The 23324-nt window shown below is 39.6% G+C and overlaps 1 protein-coding gene and 1 pseudogene across 10 annotated transcripts in view; one reads left to right on the forward strand and one right to left on the reverse strand.

The window, feature by feature from the left end:
• The window catches only part of STON2 (stonin 2), a 173703-nt gene that overhangs the window by 68657 nt on the left and 81722 nt on the right, over positions 1–23324 (forward strand). The window lies entirely within an intron of this gene.
• LOC101040100 (proteasome activator complex subunit 2 pseudogene) lies at positions 2726–3501 on the reverse strand (annotated as a pseudogene).

Raw genomic sequence — 23324 nt, forward strand, 5'->3', positions numbered from 1 at the left:
TGGAGATTTATAACATGTATTAGCTTATTAAAGACTTTGAAAATTCCTGAAATTATAGTTATGTATGTATATGTCTCATTTATATTTATATACATGTATATGTATGTGTGTGTGTGTGTATATATTTATAAATGTAAATTTAGCTTTTCATTAACCCATACTGCACACTTGGTCAGATCTCGGTGTATGGAAACCCAAACATACATAAATGGGCAAATCTGACTTGCAAGTACATGCCATTTTAGCAGTTTTCTAACACTGTTAAAGTGTTAGAAAACTAGAGAAACAAAGAAATATTTTGACAAACTACTTGTGTTAGTTAAGTTTATAAAATTGTCTTTACTTTGTCTCATGCTCTGCAACACGTCTTGGCCTTTTTAAAAAATCTAAAATGCTAGATTCAGCAGACTCAAAACTATATTTTGCCAAACTTTCTTCATATTTAAGCCCTCATAGACTTTAAAACAAATTTAGACCAGATGTTTTTGATTTATTTGCATTTGACTGATCACGGTGGACTTCTGCCAGAGCAGTAGGATACCTTAGGGATTTTGAACTCTTTTTTTTTTTTTCTCAGAAACAAGTGTTTGTTTCCCATTTGGATTTTAGAGTCCAGCATTTCTCAAACTATGTCCCAAAGTGATTTCCCAAAGTGAGTAGAAAGTTGTGGACTGGTAAACCTCAATTTTCTTGACAACAGCTTTTTAGATGCTCAGAAAGGTTTTCTTGTCATTATTTATTAAGAGCATCACCTAGGCTGCGTGCTTCTGTGCAAGATAAAACATGTTTCTCTGTTGCCTGTTTTGGTATAATACTGCTGTAGCTGGTAGAGTTCCAAGCCAGAGTGGAGGGTCCAGATTCACAAGTAAACAGTGATTACCATTGCGCTTGATGGGATTATAGGAGATTTTTGTTGTTCTTAAGGCACATCTGTATTTTAGGTTACTTTTTAACCTTGAATGTATTTTGTTTGGAAAACAAAAACAAGTTAACTAATTTTTAAAATTCTTTCTCCTAGCTACATATGTCAGAGATATTCATGTTTTTCCTGAACAATGTTCTCCTTCCTCAAAATGGAAGGACAGCAGAGCAGCTTTTTAAACAAATCACATCTTTTCCCTCTTTCATTAGCAAATTCAAATTTGGCCTCATTTCTGTTCTTATGTATTCTTGTCTTCATTTGTTGCAGATTTTAGATTTTAATCCTTATTAAAACCAAAAAACTCTAATAATTGCTTTCTTTGAAGCTTTTTCCAGGAGGTTCAAAAGTTTCTCAGAAACACATATATTGAGTTCCTACCATTTATTGGTTACTAAGAATACAAAGAAAAGTAAGCTATGTGATATTTTCCCATGAGGAAGTAATAATCTGCAAACAACTTTTTAGCCATTAAAAGGATTTTTATATACAATTTTAAAAATTGTTTCTATGTATAATTGTTTCTACTATGTGCCAGGAGTGTCTTATACACTTTACACATATATTATCTCATTGAATCTTCACAATTTAAAAGTACGTATTACCATCCCATTTTATGAATGCAGAAACAACAACCAAAGAGGTTAAATGATTTGTCAAAAGTCACATGAATAATAAAGAGTTGGGATTCGACCCAAGTCTCTCTCCTGGGCTCACCCTGCCCTGTGCTTGGTGTACTGTGGGAGGCTGGTGTTTGTGAATACAGTTGCTTGCTGGAAGGAGCAATTATAGAGAGCCTTCCCCAGACGCAGTGCTGCTTCCTCTGCATTTCCCAGGAGCAATATACAAACCCCCATCATGTGCTTATTTCACTAGACGGCAACTCTTTGTTTAGGAGCCCTCCACCGGACCGAGACCTTTGTGGAAGCAGGAACAACCTCCATTGTATATCCCCAGCATGTTGCCTGCTACACTGACATTACATGGTGGATCTTTGTGGAGTAAATCTTTTTTTAAATTTAAATTTTTTAAATTGTAAATAGACAAATAGGTATTTATGGGGTACAAAATTATTTTTTAATACAATGTGGAACAATTAAATCAATTAACATTATCTATCACCTTAAATACTTATTTTTTGTGGTGAGAAGATTTGAAATGTATTCTCTTAGCAATTTTCCAATCTAAAATACAGTATTATTCACTGTATTCATCACACTGTGTAATATATTTTCAAGAACAAAAACCATACTACTACTGTCTAATTGAGGCTTTGTACCCTTTGACCAACATCTACCCATTCCCCGCGTCTCCCCAGGCTCGGTAACCACCATTCTACTTTCTGCTGCTTTGAGTTCAGTTGTTCTACATTCCACATATTCTGCAGCCTCAACCTCCCAGGATTGAGTGGCTGGGACCACGGATATGCACCATCACACCTGGCTAATGGCATTCTTCTTTAACTGTTTGGTAGACTTCAGCAGTAAAGTCATTTTTATGGAAGTAACTTTTTTTGTTTTTGTTTTTTATTGTTGTTTGTTTTTTAAATCACTGGTTCAATCTTCTTACTGGTTATTGGTCTGCTCAGCTTTTCTATTTCTTTGTGATTCAGTTTTGGTAGATTAAATGTGTTTGGGAATTTATCTATTTCTTGCAGGTTATGCTACTTTTTGGCACGTAATTGTTTATAATATTGTCTTAATATTCTCTGTATTTCTGTGATCAGTGTAATGTCTCCCTATTCATTTCTCGTTTTATTTACTTGTGTCTTCCATTTTTTCTTTTTTTTTTTAATTTTCTTTTTCTTTCTTTTTTTTTTTTTTATTTGGGTCGTTTGTTTTCCTTCTAGTCCTGGGTTCAGTACATAGATGGCTTTTCTTCACCCTTTGGGTTGACAGTTTTCTCCAGGTTGCTGCTTATGATATGATAAAGCTCAGCATAGAAGGCCCTCAGGTCCAGCACCATGGCCCAGAGCTCCCCATAGGCTGCCTCATCTCGCTTGTGCACCAAGGCCCAGTAATCCATCACATGAGTCTCCTTGGAGGCCTTGGCCACAGCATCCCCACGCCCTGAGAAGTACTTGGCAATGGTTGTCTGGAAAGCTTCCACTTTGGTCTTGACAGCATTCACCCTCTCCAGGATTGCTACCCCAAAATCATTTCCATCTTCAATCTTGGGGATCAGGTGCTGGATCCATGTGATTACCAGAATGCATTTCTCTTTTAGAGTCCAGACTTCTGGCTTAACCAGGGCAAGCAGGGACAGGACCTTCTCATTCCCAGGGAGAAATCCACACTTAGGGACTTCTTTCTTCTCCTGCTTATCTGTTTCCATCTCATCATCCTTGGGTGGAGGATCTGGGATGGGGATGTCCAGTGTGGCCCGGAGGGAAGGCAGGTCAGCCACATTGAGGGAGTCCTCTTGCAAGAGCTGATTCAGGTATATGATTTTCTGTGGCAAGAATCTGTAGAGGAATTCCTCAGCCTCCTGGAAAAGATTCTGCCTGAAGACCTCCACCTGTTTGCGGGCCTCCCCGCTCAGGCGCACCCCACATGGCTTGGCCATGCTGCTTCAAGTCACTAGATGTCCCATTTTTTCTTACTCTAGCTAAAAGTTTGTCCATGTTGCTTATCTTTTCGAAAAATCAACTCTTTCATTTTGATCTTTTGAATTATTTTCTAAGTTCTATTTCATGTATTTTTGTTTTGATCTTTATTATTTCTTTTTTCTATTGACATTGAGCTTAGTTCAGCTTTCTCAATTTTCTTGAGGTGTAACATTAAACTACTTGAGATATTCCTTATTTTTCGATGTAGGCATCACTGCTATAAACTTCTCTATTAGAAATGCCTCTGCCACATTCCGTAAGTTGTGGTACATTGTATTTCTGTTTTTGTTTTGTCTCAAGATATTTTTAAATCCTTTTAATTTCTTCTTTGACCCATTGGCTGTTCGAAATCATGTTGTTTAATTTCTATATATATTTGTGAGTTTTCTGAAATTCTCGTATGTGATTGAATTCTGTTGGTTTACATTGTGGTCAGAGAACTTGATAGGATTTCAGTCTTCTTTAATTTCACAAGACTTGTCTTGTGACCCAACATATGATCACACTGGATAATATTCTAGATGCACTTGAGAAGAATGTATGATCTGTTGCTGTTGAATGGAATGTTCTGTATATGTTTGCTAGGTCCATTTCATCTAAAGTGTTGTTCAAGTGCCAGTTTCCTTATTCCTTTTCTGTCCAGTTGATCTGCCCATTATTGAACATAGGGTATTGAAGTCTTATATGATTATTGTATTGCAATGTCTTTCCCTTCAATCTTTTAATATTTGTTTTACATATTAAGGTGCTTCAGTATTGGGTGCATTTGCATTTACAATCACTGTATTCTCTTGATGAACTGACCCCTTAATCATATAGTCCTTCTTATTCTCTTCTTACAGTTTTTGACTTGAGGTCTATTTTGCCTGATACAAGTATAGCTATCCCAGCTTTCTTGGTTTCCATTTGTGTGGAATATTGTTTTCCATTCCTTCCCTTTCTGTCTATGTATGTCTTTAAAAGGGAGGTGACCCAGCATATAGTTGGGTTTTGTTTTCATGTCCATTCAGTCACTCTATTTCTTTTAATTTAGTAATTTAATTTATTTACGTTCAGGGTAATTATTGACAGGTGAAAACTTAACAACTGCCATTTTGTTTATTGCCTTCTGGTTGTTTTGTAGATTCTTTTTCTTCCTTCCTTCTGACTTTGTGATTTTATGGTTTTCTGCAGTGGTGTGCTTTGAATCCTTTGTATTTTTGTTTTGCTCTTCTACTTAAAGACTTTGCTTTTTGATCACCAAGAGGCTTACATAGAACATCTTATACTTAAAACAGCCTATTTCAAGTTGATGATAACTTTGATTGTGTATAACAACTCTACACATTTACTTCTCCCTCCCCTACGCCTTATAGTTTCAGTGTCAGAATTTATATTATTTTGTAATGGGTATCCATTGACAATTTATTTTAGCTGTAGTTGTTATTAATAGTTTTATTTTTTTAATGCTTATGCTAGAAATAAAATTGCCTTACACATCATCATGATTCTGAATATGGCTCTGCTTTACTTATGCCATTGGGTTTTGTGCTTTCATAATTTTTATGTTGTTATTTTTTTTGAGACGGAGTTTCGCTCTTGTTACCCAGGCTGGAGTGCAATGGCGCGATCTTGGCTCATCGCAACCTCCGCCTCCTGGGTTCAGGCAATTCTCCTGCCTCAGCCTCCTGAGTAGCTGGGATTACAGGCACGCGCCACCATGCCCAGCTAATTTTTTGTATTTTTAGTAGAGATGGGGTTTCACCATGTTGATGAGGATGGTCTCGATCTCTTGACCTTATGATCCAATGGCCTTGGCCTCCCAAAGTGCTGGGATTACAGGCGTGAGCCACTGCGCCCGGCCCTCGTTATTTGTTATTTAATAGCAGCCTTTTGCTTCAGCTTTTAAAAACTTCATTTATCAGTACCTGTAAGGTAGCAGTACTGATGATCAACTCCCTTTGCTTTTGTTTTTCTGGAAAATGTTTTATTGTTCTCTCATTTCAGAGACAGCTTTGTGGAGCAAAGTATTCTTGGTTGACAGTTTCCTTTCTTCCTTCAGCACTTTGAATATGTAATCCCACTCTCTTCTGGCCTACAGAGTTTCTGCTTGGAAATTGATTATAGTTATATTGGGGCCCTTTTATATGTGATATATTTCTTACCTCGATGCTCTCATAATTTTTTATTTGTTTTTGATTCTTGGTAATTTGATTATGTGTCTTTGCGAACTCCTCTTTGGGTTGAATTTTGTTGGAGACTTCTGCACTTCCTGTACCTGGATGTTGGCATCTTTCCTCAGATTAGAGAACTTTTCAACTCTTATTTTTAAAAATATGCCTCCTGGCTTCCTTTCTCTTTCTTCTCCTTATTAAATTTCTATTGTGTGAAGATTAGGTCTCTTGATGGTGCCTTATCCATAAATCCTGTAGGCTTTCTTCATTCTTTTGCATTATTATTTTTTTCTCTCTCTCTTCTGATTGGATAATGTCAAATATTCTGTCTTTGAGGTCACTCATTTTTTCTTCAGCTTGGTCAAGCCTGCTGTTGAAGTGTTCTGTTGCTTTTTTTTTTTTTTTTTTTTGAGATGGAGTCTTGCTCTGTAGGCCAGGCTGGAGTACCGTGGTGCAGTCTTGGCTCACTGCAACCTCCACCTCCCAGGTCCTGATTTAAGCAATTCTCCTGCGTCAGCCTCCCGATTAGCTGGGATTATAGGAACGTGCCACCTTGCACAGCTAATTTTTGTATTTTTAGTAGAGGCGGGGTTTCACCATGTTGGTCAGGCTGGTGTTGAACTCCTGACCTTGTGATCCACCCACCTTGGCCTCCCAAAGTGCTGGGATTACAGGCATGAGTCACTGTGCCCAGACTCTGTGGCATTTTTCACTTCAGTAATTGTGTTATCGCTAGGATTTCTGTTTGTTGTTGTTTCTATTTCTTTGTCAAAGTTCTCATTTTGTTCATGTATTATATTCCAACTTTTATTTCATATTTATCCATATATTCTTGTAATTTGCTGAACTTTTTAGAGAAGATTATTCTGAATTTTTTTTTGTTTGTTTGTTTATGAGATGGAGTTTCACTCTTGTTACCCAGGCTGGAGTGCAATGGCATGATCTCGGCTCACCGTAACTTCCGCCTCCTGGGTTCAAGCAATTCTCCTGCCTCAGCCTCCTGAGTAGCTGGGATTACAGGCACGCGCCACCATGCCCAGCTAATTTTTGTATTTTTAGTAGAGACGGGGTTTCACCATGTTGACCAGGGTGGTCTTATCTCTTGACCTCGTGATCCACCCGTCTCGGCCTCCCAAAGTGCTGGGATTATAGGCGTGAGCCACCGCGCCCGGCCTATTCTGAATTTTTTTGTCTGTCATTTTATAGATCCCCCTTTCTTTTGGACCCACTGTTGGAACTTGGTTAGTTTCTTTTGGAGGTGTCATGATTTCCCAAGTCTTTGTAATCGTTGTTTTCTTGCACTGATGTCTGTGCATCTGAGGTTGCAGCCATCTTTTTTTCCTTTTTTTTTTTTTTTTTTTGGCTGTTACAGGTGTTCTTTTGCAGAGGTAGACCTTCGCTGTTTAGTGATTCAGATAGGACAGATGGTAAGGACCCTGAGAAGACAGAACTTGCTTTCAGATTCTCTAGATGACTGGGCTGCTGCCTCTGCCTTGCATTTGGATTGTATAGCTAGCTGGGCTCTGGTATCTGGTGAGATCACTGGCTGACCTCTGCAGTGAGGCTGAGCTGCTGGTTGGACCCTGCAGTCACCTCAGATTGGGCCAGGCCACAGGGTGCATTCCCTGGCCAGGTGATACCACTCTTTGAGTTCAGCAGCTGGACTGGGTTGCAGGAGAGTTCCAGAGGTCAGTTCAAGTTTCTGATCAGGAAAGATAGGACAAGCTGCTTTGTTTTCATCTGCTTTTCTCAGTGTAAATACACAGTTGAGATTTGCCTCCTTGCCAAGTGGGGCCTTGGGGTGGCCTTTGAGGCTGGGCTGAACACTCTAAACTGCTATGTATGGCAGATCAGCTTTGTGGGTGGGCTGTGCTGTTAGCTAGTAACTCTGATAGGGTACCACCACTGGCAAGTACACAGAGCTACCACCAGGGTCTACATCCTGGTTGATGTGGGCTCTGCCTCCTTGCTTTGTTGCTACCTGACCCCAGCTGTTTTAGATGTGTGATTTCCTTCTGGACACAGGTCTAGTTGGAGGTGTGAAATGATTGTGGGCTTCCTGGGAAGTGTTTGAGCATCCTAGGGAAGCTGGGTGTCTGCCTCTGATTCTCTTTTTCCTCTGTAGAGAAATGTGGTCCCAAGGGAATCCTCTCTTTGTGGCCCTGTGCCAACTTGTGGGGAGGGGGAGGAGTGAAGTGGTTAAAGTGAGTCTATTTCTCTTTTCTCTTCTGTGGATCATGTAGGTGACTGAGATTGGTTTCTAATTTGCAGGGTTTCACCTCAGTGTTCTTTCTGTGGATAGTAGCTAGTTGAACTCTTTGTCATGGGTAGTGAAGCTAGGGCCTCCCATTCTGTCATCTTGTTAAAGTCCTATATGAAGTATTCTGAAATAAAGCTAGAAGACCTTCATTTCCAAACTTTTTCTTCAGTTACCTAGGCTTAAGTTTATTTGCTTATGAAATGTATTTTCATGACTGGGAAGAATTAAAAGAAAACACATGGATGTGACTAGTGTGGAAATAAAACTTTTTCCCATGTTTTCAAATGTTAGACTATTATCCGATAGTCTCCATTAATTTTTTTCCTGTTCTTATTTGAGTTTTACTGTAATCTTTTATAATTTTTTGAATTAATATATGTAGCTATGTGGGGGTGCAGTGGAAGAATGCTCTCTAAGTTTATGTATCTCAGAATATTACTCTCCTATACATTCTCTGACCAAAATGGCCGTATTTTTCTTCCCTATTTATTTACCTCAAAGACTGCAAATACAGTGACTGGGGGAAAGCTTTTCCATGATATTGAAATATATTCTTGTGGTTACTGAACCATCTGTGTGGAGCAAAATCTGAGAAAGAGCAACAGAGTATAAGATGCTGTGTTCCAAAAGGGCGGTGTAAACTTGCAATTCCCTTTTAGAATTGCTAATGTGCTAATACTGAAGAGGACGTGACAACTGTAATCCTTTTTATTGATTACATTCTGTGATGTTCTTCTTAGTGTTATGATCCTTCTTTAATATATGAGGACACCAGTGCCCAGAGTCACACATCAGTTAAGTGCTAAAATTAAGATGGACACCCAGGCTTGTCAATACTATGCAGCTCTGTCCCTCCTGTGGCTGGATCCTTGGAAAGGATCACTCATACTGTTCCCATTCCTGTAGGGCAGAGTTTAAGATGCTGTGTTTTTTCAGTTCCAATCAGGTGATTCAAACTTGATATGGAACCACTTAGAATCCAGAGGGTCCATGAACTTGGATGATTTACATTTGTATTATCTCCAGCCCCTAGGGAGGTTAGTAAAATGGACATGTCCCTCAGTTATGGATGTAGGCAACAAACCACAGTAACATTAGTACCTTCCATTTAATCACCGACAGAAAGCATGGATGTTTCCATAGCACATTATAGTTGTGACAGGTATCTTTTTTTTTTTTTTGAGATGGAGTTTCACTCTTGTTACCCAGGCTGGAGTGCAATGGCGCGATCTCGGCTCACCGCAACCTCCGCCTCCTGGGTTCAGGCAATTCTCCTGCCTCGCCTCCTAAGTAGCTGGGATTACAGGCATGCGCCACCATGCCCAGCTAATTTTTAGTATTTTTAGTAGAGACAGGGTTTCACCATGTTGACCAGGATGGTCTCCATCTCTTGACCTCGTGATCCACCTGCCTCAGCCTCCCAAAGTGCTGGGATTACAGGCTTGAGCCACTGCGCCCGGCATGACAGGTATCTTAAGATATCCTTTATCTTTTATCATTTTGGAAATTATGGTAGTTCTTGACTCTGTTAATGGTTGTAGTAATGGTAATATTAACCATAATAATGGTAACATTATGTTTATTATTATGATGGTAATACTACCATTAATTATGTAGCATTAATGTGTTAATAAAGAAGTGCTGATATTGTTGTATCAGAAACTCATGAAGTTGGTTTTTAATATTAGATAAGTATTTTAATACATACTTCCTTTTTAAATCTTAAGTATTTGTTCATACATTTAACACGTTATCTTGAGAAGATGTCCTCGGCTTTAGTAGGCTGACAAACGGTCGATAGCACAAATAGCTAGGGATCCCTTCTTTGTTTATATGCCTCTGATGCTTGTAGAATGAAGCACAGATTCTGGGGAGCTAATGTCTAATGCCAGCTGATTCATTTATTCAACAAATGAACTACTATGTGCCAGCCACTAGGCTAGAACCTCAGACCAGCTAGAGCTCAGGGCAGTATCAGGCAAGATAGATGGTGGCCTGGATTGGGGAACTGGACTAGGTTAGAAAAATCTTCTGTGATTTAGCATTTTGTATGGACAGAATCTCTATAAAACTCTTTCCCTCATTATGCTTCAAATTTTCGCACCTCTGTGCCGCTGCTGTTTTCACCTTAATAACTCCATTTTTGTCCACACGACAAAGTCCTACTGATTATGTAAGATCAAATTAAAATAATGCTTTCTCACCCACAGTTCTTACTCTGTGTCAAGTATGGTCCTAAAGACAAAATTCAAAGTAAGCTATCCCACGCAGGTTCTCTCCTGACTTTTGCTCCATGTCACAATTCCTGTGACCACTTATTATAGGACAGCTCTTGGCATGGTCATTATCTCCCTGCCAAACTCTTCAGTCTTCCAGGGCAATGGTGGTGTTTTCATTTTTTGGATTGTCCTCAAGTCTGGTTTTCAGCATAATGCTTGGGACTGGGGAGATGTCCAGTGAATTTTGTAAAGCTGCATTTCCCATTTTGGCCACACTGAATCAGCATTATCCCTTGCCTCCCACCAAAAAAAAAAAAAAAAAAAAAAGAGCTTACCTCAAAATACGTTAGTCTCAAGCAATTGAGTCTACAAAGAGAATCAAGAAAAATGGAAAGTAGTTCCTCTGGTCATAATTCTGAACTGTTTTACTGAATACTTTAAATGTAGATAGCATTTCAAATAATCATCAGATTCACCAGTGAAAGATGGTGTCTCCAGCTTTAAGTAGTTTCCCAGATGAGTAATTTAACACTACTTATTGAAATGACATTAGAAATTGCTCACTGAATCTCTTGTGCAAAGTCAGGGCTTCAGAAAGATTTATGAGCTATGCTTTTAAAAGACAAAATGTTAAAATGTTAACTTGAACTCAGCAAAGTATCAATGGACATCAAGTGCTCAAGCCATGGTGGCTGGTACAGCGTACCCTTGCGAGTGTTTATTATTACTTTATTAACCTTAAATCCTCTGGAAATAAGTCTTTTTCTTTGGTTTTAGAGTCATAGTGAGTTTTGGTTTCTTTAAGCGTGGCAGACCTTTAAAGTTAGAAGGAACTTAAGAGATTATTTAGTAGAATTTCCATATTTTATGAGTAAGAAAGCCAAGGCCTAGAAATATTAGAAGCAGAGCCAGGCCTTGTAATTCCTTGCCTCCCACCCATTCTGTGAATTGTTTAAAAACCTAAGAGATTGGCTGGGCACAGCTGATTATTTTTCATGTCATTCTTCTCTGAAAGTTTCTTTTTTTTTTCTTCCTCTGAATTAAAACAGTGGACTGCCTTTCTTCAATTCAGTCATGCAGAAAGTTAAAAGCAGTGGAGCCAATGGAGATGGAGGCCCTCAGAGCCCAGAAAACATTTTTTTCTTTCTCTGACAATTTTTTTATTGATGTATAATATTGGTCTATACTTATGGGATACATGTGATATTTTAATAACATGCATACAGTACATAATAATCATGTTGGGGCATTTAGGGTATCCGTCACCTCAAACCTTTATCATTTCTTTATGCTGGGAACATTTCACATATTCTCTCTAGATATTTGCAAATATACAGTGTCTTATTGTTAACTACAGGTAACCTACCATGCTATCAAACACTAGAACTTGTTCCTTCTATCTAACGGTATGTTGGTACCCATTAACCAACCTCTCTCTCTCTCTCCATACCCTTCCAAGTTCCTGATAACTATGATTCTACTCACTACCTCCGTAACATCAGCTTTTTCAGCTCCCACAGATGAGTGAGAACTTGAGAAGTTTATCTTTCTGTGCCTATCTTCTTTCTCTTAACATAATGACCTCCAGTTCCATCAATGTTGCTGCAAATGACAGGATTTCCTTCCTTTATATAGCTGGATAATACTCCATTGTGTATATATGCCACATTTCCTTTATTCATCCACTGATGGACACTTAGGTTGATTTCATATCTTGGCTATTGTAAATAGTGATACAATAAACATGGGGTGCTGGTATACCTTTGATATACAGCTACCCTTTCCTGTGGATAAATGCCCAGTAGTGGTATTGCTGGATCATATAATAGTCTTATTTTCAGTTTTTGAGAAATCTCCACACTGTTTTCTATAACGACTGTACTAATTTACATTCCCACCAGCAGTGTGTAAGAGTATGCCTTTCTCCCTGTGCTCAGCATTTGTTATCTTTTGACTTTTTGATAATATCATTCTGACTGGGGTAAGATGTCTCATGTGGTTTTGATTTGCATTTCCCTGATGATTCATGATATTGAGCATTTCTTTTGTATGTCTGTTGGCCATTTATATATCTTCTTTTGACAAGTGTCTGACCTTTTACCCACTTTTAAATGGGAAATTTGGTTTTCTGCATTTAAGTTGTTTGAGTTCTTTATTATGCAGAATATTAGTCCCTTTTCAGATGAATAGTTTATAAATGTTTTTTCCCATTCAATAGGTTGACCCTTTGCACTATTATTATTTCCTTTACTGTGGATAAGCTTTTTAGTTTGACAGAGCCCCGTTTGTCTATTTTTCTTTTTGTGGCCTATGCTTTTGAGGTCTTAGCCATAAAATATTTGCCTAGACCAATGTCCTGGAGTGTTTCTGCTACTTTTTTCTAGTCACTTTGTAGTTTTGGTTATTATGTTTAAGTCTTTAGTTCATTTTGAGTTAATTTTTGTATATGGATAGAGATAGGGGTCTAGTTTCATTCTTCTGCATGTGGATATCCACTTTTCACATCACAATTTATCAAAGAAGGTGTCCTTCCTTTCCGTAATGTATGTTCTTAACACCTTTGTTGAAAATCAGCTGGCTGTAAATATATGGATTTATTTCTTGGTTCTTTCCATTGGCCTTATGGGTCTGTTTTTATACTATTACCATGCTGTTTAGTTACTATAATTTTGCAGAATATTTAAAGTTAGGTATTATGATACCTTCAGATGGTTCTTTTTGCTCAGTATCACTTTGGATAGTCGAGCTCCTTCTTTTTACTCAGTATCACTTTGGATATTCGAGCTCTTTTGTTGTTTCATACAGATTTTAAGATTGTTTTTTCTATTTTTGAGAAGAATGTCATTTGCATTTTGATAGGAATTACATGGATTCTAAAGATTGGTTTGGGTAGTATGGTCATTTTAACAATATTAATTATTCTGATCCGTAGGCATGGGATGTCTTTCCATTCTTTTGTGTCCTCTTTAATTTCTTTAATCAATGGTTTGTAGTTTTCCTTGTAGAAGTCTTTCACCTCTTTGGTTACATTTATTCCTGGGATTATTCTTGTAGCTATTGTAAATAGGATTGCTTTCTTTATTTCTTTCTCAGCTAGTTCATTATTGGTGTGTTGAAATGCTACTAATTTTTGTGTGTTGATTTTGTATCCTGCCATTTTACTGAACTTACTATGATTTGTTTGTTCTTGCTTTTCTAGTTCCTTTGAGGTGATTGTTAAATTGTTTATTTGAAATCTTAGCATTGTTTGATGTATATGTTTATTGTTTCCCTCTTAGCACTGCTTTTAGCCCATAGGTTTTAGTTTATTGAGTTTTCATTTCAATTTGTTTCAACAAATATTTTCATTTCCTTCTTAAATTTCTTATTGACCCAATGGTCATTTAGGAGCAGTTCTAATTTCCATTCATTTGTTTTGTTTCCAATGTTCCTCTTATTATTTATTTTGAGTTTTATTCCACTGTAGTCTGAGAAGATACTTGATATTATTTTAGTTTTAAAAAATGTATTGAAACTTACTTTGTGGTCTAACAAATGGTCTATTCTGGAGAATGTTACATGTGCTGATGAGAATAATTTGTATTCCACAGCTGTTAGATAAATGTTCAGTAAATGTATGTTAGATTCGTTTGGTCCGAAGTACAGTGTAAATCCACTTCTCTTTTTCTTAACGACAGATTTGACACTATAATGAGATGTGGCTATAGAAATTCTTTTGATTCCCTTGTGGTGCCTGTGTCCTAATGTTCAAGCTAATGTTTTAGATCATATATCTCTTTCTCTGGTTCTAAGTCCTATGGGGCAAGGTTTGGGTCTTTGTAATTTCTTGAGGTCTCTTTTATAGTGACCTGTAGTCCATCTTCTCATTGAAGTTGTGCTGATATTCTTCTTTACATTAGAGATCCACTCTCACCCACCTCACTACCTCAGGGGCATCTCTTCCTTCTATTCTCAAATTACTCGGGTCCTGGGGGGAAAAAAAGCTCCTCTTTGATGTTATACTAAGATAAGTTTTCCCCAAAAATGAGAGTTAATTCTTCACGTTTGCTTCAAAGAAGAGAATGCCTTCACAACTTTACATTGGGCCAAAGGAACAAAACATCAAACAAAATTCAGGAAACCGAACTGCTGGAAAAGAGCAGCTTTCTTTGGTAAGAATTTACTGCTGCTGAGCACGTCTGCCATGAGACTCAGGAACAAATTCACATCACCACTTTGTGATGCATCTGGAAACTCAGATAAGTGTTGCAAACAGGGCTATCAACAAGATGTCAGCCCTTTCCAGCGGGAGTACCAAGGATGCTCATTGGTCTTTTCTTCTGTGAAATTGACAGTTGACTTTTCCTTAGGCTTATGTAGAGCCCTATATGTATTACATGTATTAATCTCCTAGGGCTGCCATAACAAAGTACCACAGACTAAGTGGCTTAAACAACAGATTTTTTTTGAGACAAGGTCTGGCTGTGTTGCCTAGGCTAGAGTGTAGTAGCATGATCTTGGTTCAGTCTAACCTCTGTGTCCTGAGCTCAAACCATCCTCTCATCTCAGCCTCCCATGTAGCTGGGACTACAGGCATGTGCCATTATGCTTGGCTATTTTGGTGTATTTTTTTAGAGACAGGATTTCGGCCAGTCTGGTCTCAAACTCCCGGGTTCAAACCATCTTCCCACCTCATACTCCCAAAGTGTTGGGATTATAGAAATTTATTTTCTCACAATTCTGTGCCTGGAAGTCTAAGACCAAGGTGTTGGTAGGGTTGGGGCAGATGACCAGTTTTCTTCCTGTATCTTGATGTGGTCTCCCCTATGTGGTGCCTATATCCTGATGTCCTCTTCTTGTAAAGAGAGTCATATTGGATTAGGGCCCACCGTAATGACTTCATTTTATCTTAAATATCTCTGTATGACATAATCACACTTCTGAGGTCCTAGGGCCAGGAATTTAGCATGTATTGTGTGGGATACAATTCAGCCCATAATGCTGTGTAAATACAACTTAGAAGTTTCCTCCCAACCCTGCCTAAGGTAACCAGTTTGACACTATAAGCCCATCCTATATAATATTTCTAGAGCCATGACATGCATTGCCACATGCTATAGGAACTGGATTTTGGATCCAACCCTTCATTTATAGCCTACTTCCCACAGATATACTAAGGAGAAAAGAGTTGTTTATGCTTAGTAAGTCTCTCAGTCAGCCTTTTCACCTGCTTACCTACAGAATGACTTGGTGGTTCACCAAGAGGTTAGTTTATCCCACTGTTCTCCTTGTCTTACATGCCAATTCAAAAATCAGTACTACCTTAGTTCATAAAAGAAAAAACTGCAAAGAAATGATATGAAAAAGATCATTTAATCCCAATAATCAGCTGTGCGGATTAAACAATAATGTCTGTTGATGTGGCAAAGTTAAAGTGAGTGAAAATATCTACTGTTGAGAGTGGAGAATTGGGAATTTGCGTGCGAGAATTGTGGAAAGACCTTTCCAGAGGGCATTCTTGCAGTCAGTGTCAGTTTAAATGTCATACTCTTTAACTATTAGTTTAGCCCAAGGAAATAATTAGACAAGTGGCTATGTGTACAGTGCTACAGTGTTGATATTAGCAAAAACAAAGCCCACATATCTAACCAAATATCAAATAATATATGACACATACAGTGGAATACTATGCAGTCATGGAAAGTATCCCAATTATATTGTAAATTGAAAAGGTAGGTTACAGAATAGAATGTGTAATCCTTTTGCTATATTGGCCTCTATTTAATTTTGCTGTATTAATGTGTGTGTGTGTGTGTGTGTGTGTGTGTGTGTGTATTTCTAAATATCTAGGAAAAAGTTTGATAGGATATATCCCAAGCTGCTAAGAGTGCTTATCTGGAGGATATAGGACTTTTATTTCTTACTGCATTTATTTCTATATAATTTGAATTATTTATATTAAGTATACATTACTCTAAACATCAGACTCTAACAATTAGAATGAAAAATTTCTATTTAGAAATAAAATATATTACTGGAACTATTTTAAAATTTCTTTTATGATAGATGTGTTTTTAGGGGCTGGCCTATTTGCTCAGGGGCTAGGGGCTGGCTTGTTTGCTTTGGGGAGGGCTAGTCTTTCAAATATTTCTGTCTTTTCTGTATGAAGGAGCCATGAGCTAGTGGTTAATGTCTCATTAGCATAATGCTAATTCTTTGTTCTTTCCAGGAAGTAGACATAGTATAACAGAAAGCCATCGTGTTCAGAGTTTGACAGACTAGGGTTAAACACCAGCGCTAACCCTTCCCTGCTCTGTGATATTGGGCAAATCATTTAACCTCAGTGACCTTTAGTTTCCTCAACTGTAGAATGAAAATAATGATAATAATGTCAATACTGAGCTGCATGTTTGTTCTGAAGTTTAAGTGAGACCAGGTACTTAAAATGCCTGCAGTATGATGAGTAACTTTTATGAGTATGACAGTATGATGTACTTTTCAGAATTTCTTATATTTTAGAGCTAAGACTTGGTGACTGGGAAGAAAATTTTTTAAAGTTGTAGAAAAAGCTACATCTAACTAGAAAAAGTTTTCATTTTATGTTCTTTGCTAGTTTTTATAAAGGCGATTTCTTTTATTCTTTTGGTTCTCACTGACTAAATGGTGGGCTAACCCAACATGCTTTGTGAAATGCTGTGTCTATGGCATTTTGCTGCAGAACTGGAATCAGGAAGAAAATCTTTCTTGAGAAGCGGTGGGAGGGAGGGTAGGGTGGGAGAAGGGAGCCACTGCCAGGTTTACTTGGTATGAGTTGCCTCCCCTCTCCTCCTCCCCAGGACTGGTTTGTTTGTACAAATTGGTTGCTGCAAGCAACGCATTATTAGTTTGAGCCAGAACGTATCCCAGGAGACTTACTGCTTTCTCTTTTGCCGAGTTATTGTTGTTTTCCCACAGAGGATGCTGGGATTGGGGGGCATTTTCCACTTTGGCATATTTCAATCCAGTTCCCCCACTTTCCCTCAGCGTCTGCTATTTGCCAGGCACTGTGTCATTTCATCACATTGAGAAAGCTACCAGTTGTGAGCTATTAACCTTTATTTTCAACTTATGTGTTTTCTCCTTAAGCCCTCAGTACTGGTGTCTAAGGAAATAAGATGATAGTCCAGGAGGAAGCATGCCCTACCCTCCCTGGGATGTAGGTCCCACGTATAACAGGATGGCTCTCCTGCCTCACTGACATCAGGCTTTGCCACTCGACTTGTGCTGGGGCCAGTGAAACGCAGGTGGAAGTGACATTTCCAGTGTAGATATCTTTGTGCTTCTACCACCACTCTTTTTCCTCTGTCAAAACCACCCATTACTGCCTCACAGGTTGCCCCTCAGACCCCAGCTCGGACTCTTCTCGTGCTCTCTGGCTTCACTTGTCCCCATGCCCCACCTTCTAGACCATAGTTTCTGTACCCAGGACACCAGGATCCTCTACCTAGACAGCCCCTGGCTCACTTTTAATTTTCTTCCAGGATCTGTGCATCTAAGCATGGACCATGCTGCTGTTGTGTACCCCTAGACTTATGGGGGCCGGGAATAGAGGTCACATGTGTGGACCAGGAGGGCCCCACACAGCACACAGGGCCTTCACACTGCAGGCAGGAGCAGCATGGGGAGCAGGGAAAGAGAACAGAGCAGGTTCCAGGCCAGGGGCTACCTCGCCCTGCATTGTGACATTTCTGTGTGGAGCTCCAAGGAGTCTGAGAAGTCAAAAGTCCATCATGGGCTGGGCGCAGCGGCTTACTCCTGTAATCCCAGAACTTTGGGAGGTAGAGGCAGGAGATCGCCTGAGATCAAGAGTTCGAGCCCAGCCTGGCCAATATGGCGAAACCCCATCTCTACTAAAAATACAAAAATTATCCGGGTGTTGTTATGGGTGCCTCTAATCTCAGCCACTCAGGAGGCTAAGGCAGGAAATCACTTGAACCTGGGAGGCAGAGGTTGCAGTGAGCCAAGGATGCACCATTACACTTTAGGCTGGGCAACAAGAGTGAAACTTCGTCTCAAAAAAAAAAAAAATCTATCATGGCTTTCTGGGTTGTTATGAACATAAATTGGTCAAGGAGTGTAAGACATACATTAACAGCCTAATGTGGTTTATACTTTTAAATGCTTAAACATAGATTATGTGAGCCAGCATCTAAACTTCTAGACCAGTGCCTGTGAATGCCAGGGATAAGTCAGATGCTGTAGACAAGATCTGTTCTTTCACTCTGAGCCCTGGAATGAAGATGTGGAGCAGAGCTGCCAGCTGACCCTTGATGGGTGTAAATGGGAAAAATAAATCTTCCTAATTGTAAGACACCACGATTCTGAGATTATCTGTTACTGTGGCATAATTTAGATTAGAGTTATGGATTCCAAAAGGAAAAGGTGACATTCATTGAAAGGTTTCGTACTTCACCTGTTTAAAATATGGTATTGACAGAAATTTTGTTATGGTATGTGGAGTAGCACTATCTGGAAGAGTCTAGATGGAATCCCAGGAGTTAATTGGAGCTCATGGGTGAGTGGGTATGTGCCCCATACATGCCCACTTGCTCTCATTGTGCCCTCTCAATTGCTAGTGTTCAAATGCGCTTTGAGGCCCTTTTTCCAGCAGCAATGATTTAGGTTAGCAATACATTAGTTGCTTTGCTTCACTTGTGACCTCCCAGAAATAGGATTCAGGGCCAGGCTTTTGGGGGAAAAAATGTATAAAATAAAGAAAAATAAAGCAAGAAGCATAGCTGATCATATTTTTATTTTGCAAAATATATTCCTTATCTATGAATTTACAATAAAACATGTCCACCTATCCCTCTCCCTTCTTGTATCAACAAGCATCATCCCAGTGAGTGCTTTTCAGATCACATCAAATAGAAGAGAGTTGCTGGCCTGAGTGAGGTCTTTCTGACTTGGAGCAAAAGTCACCTGATGCTCACTGGACGTGAGACGTGAACTTGGTCTGAGAAAATCAGATACAAACATTGGTAATAGCAGTTATGATCATTATCTTGTATGTGAAAAGTACGTCTGTTTTCAAAAGCTTTCACAATACATGATTTTATTCATCTGTTATTACAGCCTGTTTTCCTTTTTACAGAGGAGACTAGGGCCTATTAAGTTGCAATGATTTGCCTGCTGTTCTGCTACTGGTATTACCATTGGTACTAAGAATATTAATATACCAATTGTTAACATATTAGCATGTATTATATAACATTCCATTAGTTATATGTTATATAATATGGTATATATTGATATATATGAATAGTAGTTAAATAATTGATATAATGTCCTTGTCCAGGAGGCTAACTGCTATCACAACTCCCAAGATTTCAGTCACTCAACGTAATTCATTTTTCATTCAAGCCACTATTAGTGTGAGTTGGTGTCTACATTCAGTGCTCCAGAGTTCAGGAACCCAGGCTACTCTATGTCCTCAGAGTCATCTAGGTGGTGGGTGGGACATGGAAGTGCACACTCTATTGGCCAGAACTCAGGGCCTGGCCACAGCTTACCACCAGGGGCTCTGGAAAATGTGTTCCAGTCCTGTGCCTTGAGAAAACACAAATATTCACAAGACATCTGTGTCCCAAAAGCTACAGCAATCTGTAGTGCTTATCTCCCCTGGTTTTACGGGCCCTGTTTAAGATCTATAGAGCCACTGTGTTTTTCTCCAGCGCTCAAGAATGCAGTTTGGGGCCGGGCGTGGTGGCTCACGCCTATAATCCCAGCACTCTGGGAGGCGGGTGGATCACGAGGTCAAGAGATCGAGACCATCTTGGTCGGCAAGGTGAAACCCCGCCTCTACTAAAAATACAAAAATTATCCAGGCATGAGTGGTGCACGCCTGTAGTCCCAGCTACTCGGGAGGCTGAGGCAGGAGAATTGCTTGAACCCAGGAGGCGGAGGTTGCGGTGAGCCGAGATTGTGCCGTTGCACTCCAGCCTGGGTAACAAGAGCGAAACACCATCTCAAAAAAAAAAAAAAAAAAAAAAAAAAAAAAAAAAAAAAGAATGCAGTTTGATTAGTTTTGACAGATGTACCCACCTATGAAGTCATCACCATAATCAAGATAATGAACGTATCCACTAGCCCCTATAGTTCCTTGTGTGCATTTACAATCACTTCCCTTCTGTCCCGCACCCCACCCCTAAGCACCCAAACCCACTACTCTGCTTTCTGTCACCACAAATTAGTTTGCATTTTTAAGAATTTTGTAGAAATGGAATCATACAGTAGGTTCTCTAACTTGCCTGGCTTCTTTTACTCAGCTTATTTTGAGAGTCATCTATATTGTTATGGGTACCAATAATCAATTATTTTCTATTGATGAGTAGTATTCCATCATGTTGTTATAACATAATGCTTTGTTTTATGTTATTTTTTAAAAAATCAAGGCCGAGTGCGGTGGCTCACGCCTATAATCCCAGCACTTTTGGAGGCCAAGGTGGGTGGATCACGAGGTCAAGAGATCGAGACCATCCTGGTCAACATGGTGAAACCCCTTCTCTACTAAAAATACAAAAATTAGCTGGGCATGATGGTGCATGCCTGTAGTCCCAGCTACTCAGGAGGCTGAGGCAGGAGAATTGCCTGAACCCGGGAGGTGGAGGTTGCGGTGAGCCGAGATCGCACCACTGCACTCCAGCCTGGGTAACAAGAGCAAAACTCCGTCTCAAAAAAAAAAAAAAAAAAAAAAAAAAAATCAAATGCAACTCTTTAGTGTTTGAGAGGCAAGAAAGTCACTCCTTCTTGATACTTTACCTTACAGTCTGAAAAAGCTAAAAATTTAACCCAGCCTTCTTTGGCTGGTACATGACCCTACTCACAAGAAAAGGAAGATTATGATGCTGTTCTTGGCTCTGAACTTCGCATTGGGTAGGCTGCCAATGAAGTGGGCTGGCTGCCTGATAGAGACCTAGCACTGAACCTTAGGGCCTTGGGAATATGAAAGGAACAAGATGGCTCTTCCCCACAGTGATGGTTGGAAGTGTGCACTGTCTTTGCTGGTCACCTGCTCCTGAGCTGCCATCCCCCTTGTGTGCCAGGTTAATCCCAGAGCAGCACAGCTCTGCCTGTGTGCCTCCTTACAAACCTTCAGTGATTTCCCCTGCTTAAACCCTGGCTTCTTTAGCCTGACATCCATAACTCACTTTGGGGTTTAACCTTTCCTAGCCTCAGTTTGCCATCTATTCTACTGGGGATGTTTTAGGATAGCTGTGCTTATTAAATGATATAAGACAAAGAACCTAGTTAGGTGCCTCTTGGATAATACATTTTCAAAAATTAAGGTTTCTTTTCCTCCTGCCCTTTCCTTTCCTCCTGCCCTTTCTGGCTTCTCTCCAGTTTTTCTGCCTGATTGGTCACCACTTCCTTCTATCGAAAGTCCTCGTCATCCAAACCAAGTCTTCTTTGCTCCTTGCCGATACTCTTTGCTTTCCTCCTTTGGGCCTTGATTTACAGTGTTACTTTGCTGTGGAACCAAATGCTGCATTTCTGTCCAGTTTCAGCTCAAATACCGGCACCTCCAGGAAGCTTTCTTTGATTCCTTATTATGCCTCCCATTAAGGATAGAAAAGACCAAGGTGTTTCTCTCAGTCTTATTCTCAAGACAGCATGTTTTACCTTCGGTCACCAAAATATGTGAGGATTGCTTCCCACTAACAACCAGTTCTCCAGCAGACACCAGTGGAATGTTCTAAAATTTAACTCAATTCTGACACTGTCTACCTGGACATAGCGTCAGACTCTACAGGCTAAGGTCTCAGTCCATAGACTGTCCCCCACTTAAGATACCAGTTGCTTATAGTAGATTGTCACTATACTTCTGATTGACCATCTATAAATCTAGAATTCTCATGACTCTGTCCTTAAGTTTAATTTGCTAGAACAGCTCACAGAACTCAGAGAAACATTGTGCTTATATTTACCGGTTTCTTATTTAAAGGATAACAGCAGAGACACACAGAGCAAGACATGTGGAAAGGGGAACAGAAATTCCACACACTCTCTGACATCCAGTGTGTCCACCTACCTGGAAGCTCCCTCAACCCTGTCCTTTTGGTTTTCTACGGAGGCTTTATTACGTAGGCATGATTGATTACATCATCGGCCATTGATTGGTGATCGACACAACCTTCAGCTCCTCTCCCTTTCCTAGGTTGGGAAGGACGCAGAAAGTTCCAATCCTCTAATCACATGGTTGGTTCCCCTGGCAACCAGCCCCTTTCCTGACGTTGTTCAGAAGCCCACCAAGAGTTGCCTCATTAGGACATAAGATGCTCCTTGCACCCAAAAAATTCCAGAGCTACCACTCTGTAGCTCTCCCATCCCTCTTAGGATGTCTATGTTAAGAACCAAAGTCAACAACCAAATATTAGAACAGAAGATTCTCCTATCACGTCTGTCTACAGGGGATTTAGGAGTTCTGTCTTAGGAACCTGGGGCAGAAACCAAATATATTTTTCTTTTTCTTTTTATCTTCTTTTTTAAATTTTGTTTTCTTTTTTTTATTTATGGTGGGGTATCCCCATGTTGCCCAGATTGTTCTCGAACTCCTGGGCTCAAGTGATCCTCTCACCTTAGCCTCCCTGGTAGCTGGGATTGCAGGCACATGCTACTGTATCTAACTTATATTACATATTATATCATAAGGTGGCACCCCCATACATACAGCGACACCCCAAGGTAGGACTGACTTCTTTGCTATCTCAGCAGCTGCACTATGTCAGTCACCACTTCCTGCATTCTCATGTTCACACTTGCTGTTGTCTTAGGGTTTTTCTCTTGCTACTCCCTCCGTCTGGAAGGTTATTCTTCAGGACCTTCATACGGCTCGCTTCCTCACTCCATTCATGTCTCTGTTCAATTGTCACCTCCTCATGCAGGCCTTCCGCGACCACCTCATCTAAAACAGGGTCTCCCGTGCCGTCTTGATTCCCTGCCTCTTTACTCTCCTTTGTCTTCCTCCATTGCCCTTAACCCCACCTGAAATCATTTGCCTGTTTTGGATTGTCCTTTGTGCCCACGTGAACTTCATGTACATAGGGTCTTTCTGCTGTCATTGGTGTATCACCAGTGCCTGGTACATAGTAGATGCTCCATAATTATTTGCTGAACAGGTGAATTTATTACCACATCATACTGTAAT

Source organism: Saimiri boliviensis, chromosome 2 (assembly GCF_048565385.1).
Source record: "Saimiri boliviensis isolate mSaiBol1 chromosome 2, mSaiBol1.pri, whole genome shotgun sequence".
Lineage (NCBI taxonomy): Eukaryota > Metazoa > Chordata > Mammalia > Primates > Cebidae > Saimiri > Saimiri boliviensis.